The sequence below is a fragment of the Coregonus lavaretus genome (genome assembly GCF_964263955.1).
Source record: "Coregonus lavaretus genome assembly, chromosome: 29".
Lineage (NCBI taxonomy): Eukaryota > Metazoa > Chordata > Actinopteri > Salmoniformes > Salmonidae > Coregonus > Coregonus lavaretus.
In genome coordinates this window covers 17,632,593-17,647,444 of record NC_140016.1, presented here as the reverse complement: position 1 = coordinate 17,647,444, position 14,852 = coordinate 17,632,593, and the positions used below count along the sequence as shown (strand labels likewise).

Here is a 14,852-nt window from a genome sequence, read left to right as displayed (position 1 = left end):
GTTATCCCCTATCTGCCTGCCAGGAACACAGTAGGACTGGTCCGTATGTATGATTTGCCCCATCACCTCCCTCAGCCTGTTGGACAAAGCCTTTGACAGGATCTTATAATCAGTGCACAATAGAGCCACCGGCCTCCAGTTCTTCACCTCCCTAGGGTCACCCTTTTTGGGCAGTAGGGTGAGGACAGCCCTTCTGCAGCTTATTGGTAGTAACCCTCCGGTTAAACTATCATTAACTACTGCTAGCCAATCCTCTCCCAACATAGCCCAAAAAGACTTAAAAAAGTCAACGGGAAGCCCATCAATGCCTGGTGCCCTTCCATTTTACATGCCTTTTAATGCAGTGTATAGCTCCTGCAAAGACAATGGTTGCTCTAGCTCAACCTGAGCTTCTGCAGCCACCTGTGGGAGCCCATCAAGGAACTGCTGTGTCACTGTTTTATCCTCTTTGTACTCACACTTGTAGAGCTCAGCATAGAACTCTACTGCCCTCTTTCTAATTTCACTAGGGCTAGTGAGCTCCTGTCCAACAGCTGATTTGAGACAATGAATAATTTTTCTTTGTCCATTCTTTTTCTCTAAACCAAAGAAAAATTTGGATGAGGCATCCATTTCAGAGATTCCCTGAAACTTACTTCTCACCAATGCCCCCTGTGCTCTGATACCCAGCAGGTCTGCCAATGTAGCTTTTTTCCTCTTGAGGGCCTGAGTATGGCCTCGATCTCCTGTGGTCTCAACCAACGTTATGAGTTCCACTATTTCAGTCTCTAGGGCTTTCATTGATTTGGTGATATCCCTGGTGACATTCCTTGTGTATTGATTACATAATTGTTGAATCTGGATTTTCCCTATATCCCACCACTGTTGAAGGGATACAAAACTGGCCTTTTGAGACCTCCACCTCTCCCAAAAAAAACTAAAACATTTCCTGAAGTGAGCATCACTCAATAAAGTTATATTAAAATGCCAATATGCGCTTTTGGGTTTTACATCGTTAATGAACACCACCTCTGTTATTAAACAATGATCAGAAAATCCCACTGGGGTTATCACACTTGATTTACAGACCTGAGATTGATGCTCAAAACAATAAAACCTATCTAACCTGGCCATAGAGATGGTGTTCTCTCTCACATGCGCCCAGGTGTACTGTCTCGTGCCTCCATGTTGACTCCGCCAAATATCACACAGTTCATGTGTTACAATGAGGCGTTTTAAAAAAGTCCTTGAGGCTATATGAGGTTCTTTGTGATTTCTATCTAAATCACTGACTGTACAGTTAAAATCCCCAGCAATAAATAAATAATCTTCATTATTACATTTCCCAATGGTATTTGATAATGTCTCTAAAAAACATACCCTCTCAACTGCCACCACTGGGGCATATACATTTATCAGACACATAGTGATGTTTTCATACCTCGCTCTAACTTTTAATAACCTCCCCTCAACTACCTCTTCAACCTCATATGACAAAGGCAAAAACCCTTTTGAGAACAAGATGGCCACACCCCCACTTTTTGAGTCTTTATGACTACACACCACTGTCCCCCCCCCACTCCTGTTGCCACATAACTTCATTTTCCAAATTACTATGCGTTTCTTGTAGAAAATTTATGTCACTTCCCTTTCCCCTAATTAACTCATACACTACGGCTCTTTTTTTAACGTCTCTTGCCCCATTTACGTTTAAAGAAGAAATCTTAAAACTGCTCATGGATGAAAAAAAAATACAGAGGAAGACACAGAAACCACATCTCTTTACAGAGTTAAGGCTGCGACTGAACTCTTTCATTTTCTTTAGAATTTGCATCACTTATCACTCTCGTGACCACTTTCTTGAGTCTAGCAATTTCAGGGCTTGTCAAACCTCCCCCTGTTATTTTTGACATCAGAAACTTTGCTGATTCAATAAACAATTCACTTTCAGGGAAAAAATCTGTTACATTATAATCCTGCATATATTTCTTCCCTTTTGTCAACTTCAGAAATTGACGTACTTTCTCAATCCCATACCTCCCTTCCACCCCATTTATCTCACTATTTTGTTGTGACGCATCAGATGACTCACTCTCGCTATCCTCCCCAGAAGAAAACTCCACCATCTCTACAACCTGTTTATCTTCAACTGATTTATCAATCTCTACCTTCCTCTTGGAATTAGACCCTTCACCACCCCTTACATTCTTCCTCTTACTCCTCGGTACTTTGAAAACAGCGGCTTCCTTTTCCATTATTTCAATCTCCTCCTGATCTCCAATTTCATTTTCCAGCACCACCTCAGCAACGGCAGTCGCAATCTCACCGACGTTTTCCCCTCCTTCTTTGTTCTGATCTACCACCATTGCCCCCGTATCCACACTGCCTTCCTCTCCTACTTTTCCTACCACATCTGCCCACCTTCTCCCTTCCCCTGAACCCTTAGCATGTTCATCCCTTCGCGGTGGTGCATTAGCTGCACCAACACTAGAGCTGCTACCAGAATCTGCGCGCTCATTCTCGGGACAATTACGCGCCAAATGCCCCTCTCTTCCACAGCCAAAGCATTTCATTGATTCAGTAGAAGCGTAGAAAACATAATCAAATCCATCAATCTTAAAACTGAATGCTAAATTCAGTTCATCAATGTCCTTTTTTAAAATCATATGCACTTGTCTCCTATGAGACACGACATGTTTCAGCAACGGAGATTTGCATCCAAAAAGAACCTTCTTTATTGTTGATACAATTTGACCATGACGAGATAACTCTCGCTCCAACACTTCATCTCTAACAAATGGTGGCACGTTAGAAAGTATAACTTTCTTCGCCGGATTCATAAGCGGAAATACCGGCGTCTGCGTCTCCCGCAACACAACACCACTCTCAACTATCTTATTCACCTTTTCAATGGAATCTACAGCGCAAATATCACTACAGCGCTATTCATCCTTGAGGCTGATTTGATGCTATCATACCCAATGATAGCGCCCACTGCTAAGCTACATTCTTCCACTGAACACCCGGCCGCAGCAGGAATCTTAACTCCATGTCGCCGACTAAGTTTTTCAAACTCCAAACTTCCGCGAGTGGCCATTGCAACCAGCCTCACCCGCTGGTTGTGCCCTCGCGAAAAACAACCTCAACAATCCCACCACCCCTATACGTGCTTAGTGATAGTTAGACAAGATAACCTTAAACCAACTAAACTAATCAATATAAATATATACACACCAAAAACCCAATAGAATGAAAAAAATTCCAGTCGCTCTCACACTCACTCCTGCTTCACGACTCACTCCCAGCATGCACTCCAACGAGAGAGAGAGAGAGAGAGAGAGAGAGAGAGAGAGAGAGAGAGAGAGAGAGAGAGAGACAGAGGGGAGAGAGAGAGAGAGAGAGACAGAGGGGAGAGAGAGAGAGAGACAGAGAGAGAGAGTGAGAGAGAGAGAGAGAGAGAGAGAGAGAGAGAGAGAGAGAGAGAGAGAGAGAGAGAGAGAGAGAGAGAGAGAGAACAGAGGGAGAGAGAGAGAGAGACAGAGAGAGAGAGTGAGAGAGAGATAGATACCCCCACCCCGACGTCTTCATTATATAACCCCACAGACGAGCAACCCCAAGCTGAAAGTCAACTTCCCAGCACAGAGTACTACTCCCTCATTGAAATGAAGGATACATTCTCCCAGCTGGAGGTAAGGCAGGTGGAGCTGGAACAGCAGGTGATTACACTCCAGTCAGCACAGACCCAGACAACAGTCCAGCACAACAACACCCCCTTAACTAGACCTGGAGAGCTGGAGGTGGAGAGAGACATGTCTGCACTCTGGACTGTGGTGAGACAACATCAACAGGAGAAAGAGCAGGAGCAGGAGAAGAAGAGAGCACTAGAGGAGAGGATCAGTGTACTGGAGGAGAAGGTGAGAACCATGAAGGGTGACAGAGAACAACCCATTAGAGAGCTGGCCACCCACGCAGAGAAGCCAGCAGAACAGCCCACCTCACATCCTGGCGAAAGTCTCGACACCGCAGTAGACCAGGGTTCTTCAATTCCGGTCCTGGAGGGCCGAAACACTTCTGTTTTTTATTTCTACATGGTAGTTAATTGCACTCACCTGGTGTCCAAGTTAGTTAACATTACATTGGTTGTTTTGTGCTAGCTGGTTAAGAGCAGGTGTCTTTCCTTGTAAATATGGCCTACCGTACTCTAGGTAGTTTGTCTATGAAGCAGACTGTATGAAAACTAACTGTAAGTCGCTCTGGATAAGAGCGTCTGCTAAATGACTAAAATGTAAAATGTAAATGTGAATGTGTCCCAGGTCTGAATTAGCCCCTGATTAGAAGGAGAGGATGAAAAACAGAGGTGTTTCGGTCCTCCAGGACCGGAATTGAAGAACCCTGCCCTAGACCCTGACCATAGCCTCGACATCACAGCCGGACAAACAAATGAAGAACCCCAAGCCCAGGGGATCCCAACCCCTCTGAGCACCCCCCCTGTCAGCCACCCTGATAGCCCTGACGACCCCCCCCCCCCCCACACCCACTAAGGACATGCACAAGCCACAGATTGTACTCATTATGGACTTAAACAGGAAATACATACAAGAAAATAAACTTTTCCCAAACAACCAGTGTCTAAACTCTGGTGTCCAAACACCCAGCGTGCCCTAGACCTTCTGTCTGAGGACCAACTAGGATCACCCAGCCACATAATAATACACACAGGCACAAAAGACCTGAGAACACAGCAGGAAAGGGTGGCCACAGCACTCAAGGGAGTGATAGAAAAAGCTTATTCTACTTTCCCCAATGCACAAGTGGTTATCTCAACCCTGCTACCACGAAAATACTTCCACCCTGCTACCATACAGCAGGTAAACGCAAGTATTTCCCGTGACTGTGTCTCAAAACCAAATGTCTACCTGGCCCACCACTCCAACCTGGACTTGAACAGCCTTCACAACCAGGTCCACCTATACAAGGCAGTAGTGCCCACCTTCGCCCAGACCCTAAAGGATATCGACCAAAACCGCAGACCCAACACCTCACACAGAGCCACATCCACACCCCCACCAATTAACACCTCCCCAAGTCAACTATGCCCACACCCCATTTATGCCCCCTCAGATCAGACCTATGCCCTTCCTACCCACCCCATGCACCCCAATCCCGCAAAGAGGGCCTCAACATGAAAGTCACACATACGCCAAGGCCGTGAGCAGGCAAACCGGCCCAACCCCCACTCTTACACTAGCCCAAGCCAATGGCATGTACCAGATGCTCAGCAGGCTCTGCTCACAATTACTGGCCTGAGGCCAAACCATGCGACCAACAACATTAGACACTTTATGGAACACAAAGCCTTCACTATTTCATCCTGGAATATCCAAACCTAAGGTCATCTGCCTTTGGCTTAAAGAGCAGGAATCTGGACTTCACCAAAGAAATCGGAAATACAGACATTGTCATCCTACAAGAAACATGGTATAGAGGAGACGGACCCACTGGTTGCCCTCTAGGTTACAGAGAGCTGGTAGTCCTATCCACCAAACTACCAGGTGTGAAACAGGGAAGGGGCTCAGGGGTTATGCTAATTTGTTATAGAGCAGACCTAACTCACTCTATTAAATTAATAAAAACAGGAACATTTTACATTTGGCTAGAAATTCAAAAGGAAATGATCTCAACAGAGAAAAATGTCCTCCTATGTGCTACCTATATCCCCCCACTAGAATCCCCATACTTTAATGAAGACAGCTTCTCCATCCTGGAGGGGGAAATCAATCATTTCCAGACCCAGTGACATGTACTAGTCTGTGGCGACCTAAATGCCAGAACTGGACAAAAACCTGACACCCTCAGCACACAGGGGGACAAACACCTACCTGGCGGTGACAGTATTCCCTCCCCCATATACCCCATAGGCACAACTACGACAACATAACCAACAAAAGCGGGTCACAACTCCTGCAGCTCTGTCGCACGCTGGGTATGTACATAGTCAATGGTAGGCTTCTAGGGGACTCCTATGGTAGGTACACCTATAGCTCATCTCTTGGCAGTTGTACTGTAGACTACATTATAACTGACCTCAACCCAGAGTCTCTCAGAGCATTCACAGTAAGCCCACTGACACCCCTATCAGACCCCAGCAAAATAACAGTCTACTTGATCAGAGCAATACTCAATCATGAGGCATCAAAGCCAAAGGAACTGAATAATATTAAGAAATGCTATAGATGGAAGGAAAGTAGTGTCGAAACCTACCAAAAAACAATTAGGCAACAACAAATTCAATCCCTTTTAGACAATTTCCTGGACAAAACGTTCCACTGTAATAGTGAAGGTATAAACTTGGCAGTAGAAAACCTAAACAGTATATTTGACCTCTCAGCTTCCCTATCAAATCTAAAAATCTCTAACAGAAAACCGAAGAAAAGTAACAACAATGACAAATGGTTTGATGAAGAATGCAAAAACCTAAGAAAGAAATTGAGAAACCTATCCAACCAAAAACATAGAGACCCAGAAAACCAGAGCCTACGCCTTCACTATGGTGAATCACTAAAACAATACAGAAATACACTACGGAAAAAGATGGAACAGCACGTCAGAAATCAGCTCAATGTAATTGAAGAATCCATAGACTCTAACCACTACTGGGAAAATTGGAAAACACTAAACAAACAACAACACGAAGAGCTACAGTGGGGAAAAAAAGTATTTAGTCAGCCACCAATTGTGCAAGTTCTCCCACTTAAAAAGATGAGAGAGGCCTGTAATTTTCATCATAGGTACACGTCAACTATGATAGACAAAATGACATTTTTTTTCTCCAGAAAATCACATTGTAGGATTTTTTATGATTTTATTTGCAAATTATGGTGGAAAATAAGTATTTGGTCAATAACAAAAGTTTCTCAATACTTTGTTATATACCCTTTGTTGGCAATGACACAGGTCAAACGTTTTCTGTAAGTCTTCACAAGGTTTTCACACACTGTTGCTGGTATTTTGGCCCATTCCTCCATGCAGATCTCCTCTAGAGCAGTGATGTTTTGGGGCTGTTGCTGGGCAACACGTACTTTCAACTCCCTCCAAAGATTTTCTATGGGGTTGAGATCTGGAGACTGGCTAGGCCACTCCAGGACCTTGAAATGCTTCTTACGAAGCCAGTCCTTCGTTGCCCGGGCGGTGTGTTTGGGATCATTGTCATGCTGAAAGACCCAGCCACGTTTCATCTTCAATGCCCTTGCTGATGGAATGAGGTTTTCACTCAAAATCTCACGATACATGGCCCCATTCATTCTTTCCTTTACACGGATCAGTCGTCCTGGTCCCTTTGCAGAAAAACAGCCCCAAAGCATGATGTTTCCACCCCCATGCTTCACAGTAGGTATGGTGTTCTTTGGATGCAACTCAGCATTCATTGTCCTCCAAACACGACGAGTTGAGTTTTTACCAAAAAGTTCTATTTTGGTTTCATCTGACCATATGACATTCTCCCAATCCTCTTCTGGATCATCCAAATGCACTCTAGCAAACTTCAGACGGGCCTGGACATGTACTGGCTTAAGCAGGGGGACACGTCTTGCACTGCAGGATTTGAGTCCCTGGCGGCGTAGTGTGTTACTGATGGTAGGCTTTGTTACTTTGGTCCCAGCTCTCTGCAGGTCATTCACTAGGTCCCCCCGTGTGGTTCTGGGATTTTTGCTCACCGTTCTTGTGATCATTTTGACCCCACGGGGTGAGATCTTGCATGGAGCCCCAGATCGAGGGAGATTATCAGTGGTCTTGTATGTCTTCCATTTCCTAATAATTGCTCCCACAGTTGATTTCTTCAAACCAACCTATTGCAGATTCAGTCTTCCCAGCCTGGTGCAGGTCTACAATTTTGTTTCTGTTGTCCTTTGACAGCTCTTTGGTCTTGGCCATAGTGGAGTTTGGAGTGTGACTGTTTGAGGTTGTGGACAGGTGTTTTTATACTGATAACAAGTTCAAACAGGTGCCATTAATACAGGTATCGAGTGGAGGACAGAGGAGCCTCTTAAAGAAAAAGTTACAGGTCTGTGAGAACCAGAAATCTTGCTTGTTTTGTAGGTGACCAAATACTTATTTTCCACCATAATTTGCAAATAAATTCATTAAAAATACTACAATGTGATTTTCTGGATTTTGTTTCTCAATTTGTCTGTCATAGTTGATGTGTACCTATGATGAAAATTACAGGCCTCTCTCATCTTTTTAAGTGGGAGAACTTGCACAATTTGTGGCTGACTAAGTACTTTTTTCCCCCCACTGTATCCATACAAAACGGAGATGTATGGGTAAACCACTTCTCAAATCTTTTTGGCCCTATAACTAAAACAAACAGCCAAAAAATATACATGATCAAATGCAAATCTTAGAATCAACTATTAAAGACTACCAGAACCTAATGGATTCTCCAATTACATTGAATGAACTACAGGACAAAATACAAACCCTCCAACACAAAAAGGCCTGTGGTGTTGATGGTATCCTCAATGAAATGATAAAATATACCGACCTCAAATTCCAATTAGCTATACTTAAACTCTTTAACATCATCCTTAGCTCTGGCATCTTCCCCAATATTTGGAACCAAGGACTGATCACCCAATCCACAAAAGTGGAGACAAATTTAAACCCAATAACTACCGTGGGATATGCGTCAAGAGCAACCTTGGGAAAATCCTCTGCATTATCATTAACAGCAGACTAGTTCATTTCCTCAGTGAAAACAATGTACTGAGCAAATGTCAAATTGGCTTTTTACCAAATTACCGTACGACAGCCACGTATTCACCCTGCACACCCTAATTGACAAACAAACAAACCAAAACAAAGGCAAAGTCTTCTCATGCTTTGTTGATTTCAAAAAAGCTTTTGACTCAATTTGGCATGAGGGTCTGCTATACAAATTGATGGAAAGTGGTGTTGGGGGAAAAACATACGACATTATAAAATCCATGTACCCAAACAACAAGTGTGCGGTTAAAATTGGCAAAAAACACAAGTTTCTTTCCACATGGTCGTGGGGTGAGACAGGGATGCAGTTTAAGCCCCACCCTCTTCAACATATATATCAACAAATTGGCGAGGTTACTAGAACAGTCTGCAGCACCCGGCCTCACCCTACTAGAATCTGAAGTGAAATGTCTACTGTTTGCTGATGATCTGGTGCTTCTGTCACCAACCAAGGAGGGCCTACAGCAGCACATAGATCTTCTGCACAGTTGCCAGGACCACAAATACAAATTCCATCTAGACACCGTTGCCCTAGAGCACACAAAAAACGATACATACCTCGGCCTAAACATCAGTGCCACAGGTAACTTCCACAAAGCTGTGAACGATCTGAGACACAAGGCAAGAAGGGCCTTCTACGCCAACAAAAGGAACATAAAATTCGACATACCAATTAGGATCTGGCTAAAAATACTTGAATCAGTTATAGAACCCATTGCCCTTTATGATTGTGAGGTCTGGGGTCCACTCACCAACCAAGAATTCACAAAATGGGACAAACACCAAAAAGAGACTCTGCATGCAGAATTCTGCAAAAATATCCCCCATGTACAACGAAAAACACCAAATAATGCATGCTGAGCAGAATTAGGCCGATATCCACTAATTTTCAAAATCCATAAAAGATCTGTTAAATTCTATAACCACTTAAAAGGAAGCGATTCCCAAACCTTCCATTAACAAAGCCATCACCTACAGAGAAATGAACTTGGAGAAGAGTCCCCTAAGTAAGCTGGTCCTGGGGCTCTGTTCACAAACACAAACAGACGACCCAGGATGCCCCAGGACAACAACAACACAATTAGACCCAACCAAATCATGAGAAAACAAAAAGAGAATTACTTGACACACTGGAAAGAATTTACAAAAAAACAGAGCAAACTAGAATGCTATTTGGCCCTATACAGAGAGTACAGAGTGGCAGAATACCTGACCACTGAGACTGACCCAAACTTAAGGAAAGCTTTGACTATGTACAGACTCAGTGAGCATAGCCTTGCTATTGAGAAAGGCCGCCGTAGGCAGACCTGGCTCTCAAGAGAAGACAGGCTATGTGCACACTGCCCACAAATTGAGGTGGAAACTGAGCTGCACTTCCTAACCGCCTGCCAAATGTATGACCATATTAGAGACACATATTTCCCTCATATTACAGAGATCCACAAAGAATTAGAAAACAAACCCAATTTTGATAAACTCCCTTATCTACTGGGTGGGCCATCACAGCAGCAAGATTTGTGACCTTTTGCCACAAGAAAAGGGCAACCAGTGAAGAACAAACACCATTGTAAATACAACCCATATTTATGTTTATTTATTTTCCCATTTGTACTTTAACTATTTGCACATTGTTACAACACTGTATATATACATAATATGACATTTTAAATGTCTTTATTCTTTTGGAACTTCTGAGTGTAATGTTTACTGTTAATATTTATTGTTTATTTCACTTTTGTTTACTATCTACTTCACTTGCTTTGGCAATGTAAACATTTACATTTACATTTTCGTCATTTAGCAGACGCTCTTATCCAGAGCGACTTACAAATAGGTGCATTCACCTTATAGCCAGTAGTACAACCACTTTACGATGTTTTTTTAAATTTATTTTTATTATTATTATTAATTTTTTTAGGGGGGGGGGGGGGGGGGGGTTGGGGTAAGGGGGGGTAGAAGGATTACTTTATCCTAACATACGTTTCCCATGCCAATAAAGCCCTTAAATTGAATCGAGAGAGAGAGAGAGAGGAGAGAAATGTATTTACACATTGTTACAACACTGTATATATACGTAATATTACATTTGAAATGTCTTTATTCTTTTGGAACTTCTGAGTGTAATGTTTACTCTTAATATTTATTGTTTATTTCACTTTTGTTTACTATCTACTTCACTTGCTTTGGCAATGTTAACATACGTTTCCCATGCCAATAAAGCTGTTAAATTGAAATTGAAATTGAATTGAATTGAGAGAGAGACAGACAAACAGAGAGACAGGGATGTACAGATACAGATTATTGACAGTACGTAATGATAGTAATTAGACATAATAAGACAATGAGATAAGGCTGTGAATGTAATCAAATCTGCTAGACAGCTATTACAGACAGCTATTGTAGACAGCTATTACAGATAGCTATTACATACTGCTATTATAGACAGCTATTATAGACAGCTATTATAGATCTGAGGTGTGCCATTCTTACCAGTCCCGTCTCCTCAAACCGCTTTTTGTCTGCACTGTCTATGACATAGATCTGGAAGATGAAAATAATGAACCAGAAACATCCACATAGTTATCCAAAAGTATCATTTCACCATAGCCATGACATATTTACTACATGCAACAATCATCCTCTAGGCCCACAACATTTATATCATGGGATTGTTGGGAATGGCTGTTCTCCTTACAGTAATGAGCTACCATCTCAGTAATACAGTAATGAATTACCATCTCAGTAATACAGTAATGAGCTACCATCTCAGTAATACAGTAATGAATTACCATCTCAGTAATACAGTAATGAGCTACCATCTCAGTAATACAGTAATTAATTACCATCTCAGTAATACAGTAATGAGCTACCATCTCAGTAATACAGTAATGAGCTACCATCTCAGTAATACAGTAATGAGTTACTATCTCAACATGAGGATCATAAGACAGAATGGTTGCTATACTGCAGTGGATCTGAATGACCCTGTTAGATACTCACCACTAAGTCTGTGTTTTCGAGGTATTTTTTCCAGAAGGATCTTCCTCTGTCCTCTGATGTCCCATACGTTCAGCTTCATTCCATGTGAGGCCACGCTCTTTATGTTAAAGCCCTGGGTTCAAACACAAACCATGGGTTAGTACATAATGTCTGGGCCTTTCAATAGAGAGCTGTTGTTGAGGCCCTCTACCCTTCTAGGAGATAGAGAGCTGTTGTTGAGGCCCTCTACCCTTCTAGAAGATAGAGAGCTGTTGTTGAGGCCCTCTACCCTTCTAGGAGATAGAGAGCTGTTGTTGAGGCCCCCTACCCTTCTAGGAGATAGAGAGCTGTTGTTGAGGCCCTCTACCCTTCTAGGAGATAGAGAGCTGTTGTTGAGGCCCTCTAGGAGCTAAAAGGATTAAGTCAAGTCAAGCCCAACACTCATCACTGTGATGTCAGAACAACAAGGAATGATACTCAAGACTTACAGTTAAGGATTTACCTAAGAACCTAGGACAGGGGTGTCAAACTCATTCCATGGAGGGCCTAGTGCCTACTGGTTTTTCCATTCAATTCAAGACCTAGACAACCAGGTGAGGGGAGTTCCTTACTAATCGGTGACCTTAAATCATCAATCAAGTACAAGGGAGGAGTGAAAACCCACTAAGGCTGCATTGGAGTGGTTCTCCATTGTCTGTGTCAAAGTCATTTGTTGTTTTGTTCCGTCACCTGAGTTGATAGTGTGGTGTAATGCTATAGCTGCATTGGTGAATTTCATGGTGTCTTACGTGCTGTGAGAGAAAGATAAAGACAGAGAGAGAGAGAGAGAGAGAGAGAGAGAGAGGAGAGAGAGAGAGAGAGGAGAGAGAGAGATGAGAGAGAGAGAGAGAGAGAGAGAGAGAGAGAGAGAGAGAGAGAGAGAGAGAGAGAGAGAGGGGGAGAGAGAGAGAGAGAGAGAGAGAGAGAGAAGAGAGACGAGAAGAGGAGAGAGAGAGAGAGAGAGAGAGAGAGAGAGAGAGTGTGTGTGTATACTCTCTGACCTGTGTGGGTGTGATTAGTGTTGATGTCTTCTGAGGCGAGACTCTTTAATAGGGTGGTCTTTCCTGCGTTATCCAGACCCAGTAGGATTATCCTCAGCTCCACACTCTCTGTGGTCCCCTTCAACTTCTGAAGGACCGAGAGCAAGCTCTGACCAACACATTCAGTTCAGTAAAATTCCATCATTTCATTACTGCTTGACACTATAGTTCATTTACCATAACAATCCCAATCCGCTTGACTATGGCTATCAGGCCTTAGTGACGCTATAAGTCTAGACAACTTGTGACCATAGCAATTTCAAGGTTCTTAATGAAAGGTATCCATCCATCCCCATCCATCCATCCAACCATCCATCCCCATCCCCATCCATCCATCCATCCAACCATCCATCCCCATCCCCATCCCCATCCCCATCCCCATCCCCATCCCCATCCATCCCCATCCCCATCCCCATCCCCATCCATCCCCATCCCCATCCCCATCCCCATCCATCCCCATCCCCATCCCCATCCCCATCCCCATCCCCATCCCCATCCCCATCCCCATCCCCATCCCCATCCATCCCCATCCCCATCCCCATCCCCATCCATCCATCCAACCATCCATCCCCATCCCCATCCCCATCCATCCACATCTATCCATCCATCCACATCCATCCATCCATCCATCCATTCCCATCCATCCATCCGTCCATCAATCCCCATCCATCCATCCATCCCCATCCATCCATCCATCCATCATCCCTATCCATCCATCCATCCACCCATCTGATTGGTAGCTGACTAGCAGCAGGTTTTATTCCCAGAGGGGAGGTCCATTCTGATCTCTCGGGTAGGTCCTAATAGGCCCTTTTTAGTGGCCCCATGTAGAGTATGTCCCACATCATTTACATCATCATCATCATCAGGAGGAAACAGGAAGTACATGGAGAGAGGGAATGACTGGCCTAATTTCCATTCTGATAATTTCCATTCCATTAATGACATGCTTTGTGTTTTATGAGACAACCAGGAGAATAATAAACACCTTGTTATGACTCACACTAACTGTCTGTTTAGAACCTTAGTAAGTCTCTCTCTCTCTCTCTCTCTCTCTCTCTCTCTCTCTCTCTCTCTCTCTCTCTCTCTCTCTCTCTCTCTCTCTCTCTCTCTCTCTCTTGTTCAAACTAATAAAGGACGAGCCATAGAACCCTCAATAATCTCCTCATTGGTCACACTAATATAGGGCGAGCTATAGAAGTCTCAATCATCTTCTCATTGGTCACACTAATATAGGACGAGCTATAGAAGTCTCAATCATCTTCTCATTGGTCACACTAATACAGGATGAGCCATAGAAGCCTCAATCATCTCCTCATTGGTCACACCAATATAGGACGAGCCATATAAGCCTCAATCATCTCCTCATTGGTCACACTAATATAGGACGAGCCATGGAAGCCTCAATCATCTCCTCATTGGTCACGCTAATATAGGACGAGCAATAGAAGCCTCAATCATCTCCTCACAGGACGAGCCATAGAAGCCTCAATCATCTCCTCATTGGTCACGCTAATATAGGACGAGCCATAGAAGCCTCAATCATCTCTTCATTGGTCACACTAATATAGGACGAGCCATATATGTCTCAATCATCTCCTCATTGGTCACATTAATATAGGACGAGCCATATATGTCTCAATCATCTCCTCATTGGTCACACTAATAAAGTACAAGCCATAGGAGCCTCAATATTAGGCCACATACCTTTGTAGCTTCTCCCATGGTTGAGTGTGTTGTGTGGCGTAGCCCAAAGGCTGCAGCTGCATTCTCTGCTAAACCCAACTGGTAAGCTAGCTTCTATCCAGGACAGGTCACCTGTTAGTTAGGGTGAAAACAAGGCACCTGCATTCACCTCCTCCTTCCTCTTAAAAAAACCTTGTGTGTATGTGTGTGTATGCTTGAGTGTGTGTGTGTGTGTGTGTGTGTGTGTTTGACAGTCGGTGAGTTGTCTCCCTACATTAGCTTGCTCTCCACTAGTGGGTTAGCGAAGAGGAAAGGGGACGAGGGGGAGGGGGAAGGGGAGGTGGAGGGGGAGGGGGATGGGGAGGG

The 14,852-nt window shown here is 43.6% G+C and overlaps 1 pseudogene across 1 annotated transcript in view; it reads right to left on the bottom strand.

Moving 5' to 3' along the window:
* The window catches only part of LOC311105034 (ADP-ribosylation factor-like protein 3), an 18,236-nt pseudogene extending 3,711 nt beyond the window's left edge, over window positions 1–14,525 (bottom strand). The window contains exons 1-4 of the transcript in view: window positions 14,508–14,525; window positions 12,762–12,888; window positions 11,743–11,854; window positions 11,233–11,283 (exon numbers count right to left, since the gene is read on the bottom strand). The product of the transcript in view is annotated as an ADP-ribosylation factor-like protein 3 (transcript). The remainder of the gene's footprint in view (window positions 1–11,232; window positions 11,284–11,742; window positions 11,855–12,761; window positions 12,889–14,507) is intronic.
* Window positions 14,526–14,852: the final 327 nt, after the last annotated feature.